This window comes from Xenopus laevis, chromosome 3L (genome assembly GCF_017654675.1).
Source record: "Xenopus laevis strain J_2021 chromosome 3L, Xenopus_laevis_v10.1, whole genome shotgun sequence".
In the NCBI taxonomy this organism is placed as follows: Eukaryota; Metazoa; Chordata; class Amphibia; order Anura; family Pipidae; genus Xenopus; species Xenopus laevis.
Window position 1 is genome coordinate 155,733,125 of NC_054375.1, and position 3,808 is coordinate 155,736,932.

Below are 3,808 nucleotides of genomic sequence, written 5' to 3' on the forward strand. Positions count from 1 at the left end.
CTGTAACAAACCCCTTCCCAATATTTAGCTGGAACCTCTTTTCTTCTAATCGGAATGGGTGACCTTGTGTCAGCTGGAAAGACCTACTGGTAAATAAATCATTAGAGAGATTATTATATGATCCCCTTATATATTTATACATAGTTATCATATCTCCCCTTAAGCGCCTCTTCTCCAGCGTGAACATCCCCAATTTGGCCAGTCTTTCCTCATAGCTAAGATTTTCCCTTTACCAGCTTAGTTGCCCTTCTCTGTACCCTCTCTAATACAATAATGTCCTGTTTGAGTGATGAAGACCAAAACTGTAGGGCATATTCTAGATGGGGCCTTACCAGTGCTCTATACAGTGGGACCCCCTCCTCCCGTGACTCTCTGCCCCATTTAATACAAGTCAAGACCTTATTTGCCCTTGATGCTGCTGACTGGCATTACTTGCTACAGACAAGTTTATTATCTACAAGGACTCCAAGCTCCGTCTCCATTATGGATTTGCCTAGTGCAGTCCTATTTGGTTCCCTGATAACCTTTGGAGCAGACATGCAATGTGTAGGCCCGTAAGAATTATTTCAGCTCGCTAAGAACTGGGGAAGACTACCGTATATACTCGAGTATAAGCCGAGTTTTTCAGCACTCAAAATGTGCTGAAAAAGTCTACCTCGGCTTATACTCGAGTCAGTACCTGCAGACAAGCCCTCTCCCGATGCCTTCTCTCTGCGCACGCCCCTGGGAGTCGATGAAAAGGAAGACGTGGGTGGTACAGAGGCGTGACTTAAGACTGTACGACGGAAGTATGAATGCGCACTGTTTGCGCGATCACGTTGACTTGACGAGCGGCGCGTCCTGGCATGTATGTGAGTGTGGGAAGTGATATCTGGAGTTCGGCAGCGATACAATCCGACCTGGTTTCGGCAGCATCAGTAGCCTCCCACGTACACAGAGGAGGGACAGGCTGATCCGCCCGCCTGCAGGTACCGGATTTTTTTTCTACGAGTGCAGCTAATTAGGCAGCAGCATGCAAGTCTAACGCCCACTCCCCGGGGACCCTCGGGCTTTGGGTTACCCTTTGGGCAACTGCCCCCAGCTCGGCTGTGTCTCCACCACAGCCTGTAACCTGCTTCCCTTGTTGGAGCAATTATACTGCACGTTTTGGCTGTGCTAACAGCGCAGCTAGCACACGAATAACCAGTGCTAATTTAGCTGTCCAGTTATATACATTAAATGTCAATATAAACTGCTCATCAAGAGGCTGTCATCCCTTACTTAATGGAATTCCTTGCAGAACAGCAGTCATTTATGAGACTATAAAGGGTAGTGGCAGAGGGGTTAATACCCTCTAGGACTGTGGCTGTGGGATAGCAGTGACAATTCTGAAGGGAGGGGTTAAAGGGCTGAGCAAGCAGGACAGAAGCAGGAAGAACAAATGAATGAAGCAGCTGAGCTGTTTGCTTTTCAGAGACCAGAGTAAGAGGTATGTAAAGAATGTAGTGAGCCATTTCATTAATTAGATTTTTGTTGTGACCAAATTTAGGAAAACTTACCAGTAGCTGCTGCATTTTTCAACCTAGGCTTATACTCGAGTCAATATGTTTTCCCAGTGTTTGTAGGCAAAATTAGGTACCTCGGCTTATACTCGGGTCGGCTTATACTCGAGTATAGTGAACAAAGCAGTAGGGGGTAAAAAGGGAAAAGCTCTGATCAATGAGCCGTATTATAAAATAATTGTATATTTTGAAAAGTGAAATCAGTATCGGCTTGTTTCAGTTCTCTGCACTGCTTGCTCTGACTCCTGAAACAATGTAGCGGCAGAGAACAGACTCCCATTGTGCGCAAAGCAACACACGCTGCTTCCATTTACACATAACTTTACTGCCAACGAGCGGGTGTAATTGATGGTTATCAGGCTCACAATTATGTTTTGCTTTCATTATGCAGAAAATCGCCGTTAAGAGAGAAAGCCAATAACTATTGCAGCGGATTGTTGGCAGAGATGTGGCGATGCTAAACCAGTCGGAACCTGAAACCTTTTATTGTAAAGGGCAATTTTGTCTAATAAGTCTATTGCTGCTGAGCTGAAAGCCTTCCCGTTTGTTTCCTTGGTGAGTGCACTTTGTACAGAAACACACAGAGAGCTCATATAGGGATCATTTAAGTGTTATTAGAGCCCTGCTTTATCTGACCAAATATTGTAGCACATATAATGCCAACCTGTTGTAATAGAATTATATGTATATTCTACATACACTGAAACATCATTATTTTACCTACACGCCCATATAATTACTGTGGAACCTTCATTTTTACCTCATTTTACTCCATTTATTTGTGGTCCCATCAATATTCAGACATGGGATCGGTTATCCAGAAACCCGGTATGCAGAAAGCTCTGGATTATGGAAAGGTCGTCTCCCCATAGACTCCATTTTATTCAAATAATCCAAATTTATTTTCTGTGTAATAATAAAACAGTCGCTTATACTTGATCCCAACTAAGATATAATTAATCCTTATTGGAAGCAAAACCAGCCTATTGGCTTTATTTAATGTTTATATGATTTTCTAGTAGACTTACGGTATGAAGATCCAAATTACAGAAAGATCCGTTACCCCAGGTCCCGAGCATTCTGGATAACAGGTCCCATACCTGTATATAAAATTTCCCAGATTTTACACCATTTTTTTTTTTATTTTCATGTCCCAAACTTTACTTTAAGGGTGGGTCTGGCTATGTACCGATAAAATATTGAGATTAATTGTAATTGCCTTGTTTTAAGGGAAAATAGTAAGGTGTAATGTTTGGGTTTTTTAAACGTTAATTTATTGCACAGGTCACTTTCGTAGAGGTTGTTGCAGGTTTGTGAAGTCAGTACATAAATTCTACAACTATTCATTTTATGTTACCTCCAGCTCCTCAAAGTATCAAAGTATATATCAAAGTACTGTTGCTCTGCACTAGTAAAACTGGTTTGTTTGCTTCAGAAAGACTACTATAGTTTATATAAACAAGCTGCTGTGTAGCCATGGGGGCAGCCATTCAAGCACAGGATACACAGTAGATAACAGATAAGTACTACTATAGTTTATATAAACAAGCTGCTGTGTAGCCATGGGGCAGCCATTCAAGCACAGGATACACAGTAGATAACAGTTAAGTACTACTATAGTTTATATAAACAAGCTGCTGTGTAGCCATGGGGGCAGCCATTCAAGCACAGGACACACAGTAGATAACAGATAAGTACTACTATAGTTTATATAAACAAGCTGCTGTGTAGCCATGGGGCAGCCATTCAAGCACAGGATACACAGTAGATAACAGATAAGTACTACTATAGTTTATATAAACAAGCTGCTGTGTAGCCATGGGGGCAGCCATTCAAGCACAGGATACACAGTAGATAACAGATAAGTACTACTATAGTTTATATAAACAAGCTGCTGTGTAGCCATGGGGGCAGCCATTCAAGCACAGGATACACAGTAGATAACAGATAAGTACTACTATAGTTTATATAAACAAGCTGCTGTGTAGCCATGGGGGCAGCCATTCAAGCACAGGATACAGAGTAGATAACAGATTAGCACTACTATAGTTTATATAAACAATCTCAGAGCCAAGAAATTGACAAGTCTTATCTAGCTAGTGCCGCACAGATCTATGAAGAGTTGGATTTATACAAGAAGGGGAGACACTATTCAGTTGCACCTCCCTATGCATCGGGTCTCCATCATATTCGTGCATTTTGGCTAATCTTGATTTAATTCTTGCCTGTGCATGTTTGTCAGGTCAGATATTGCGTTTAACCATTTA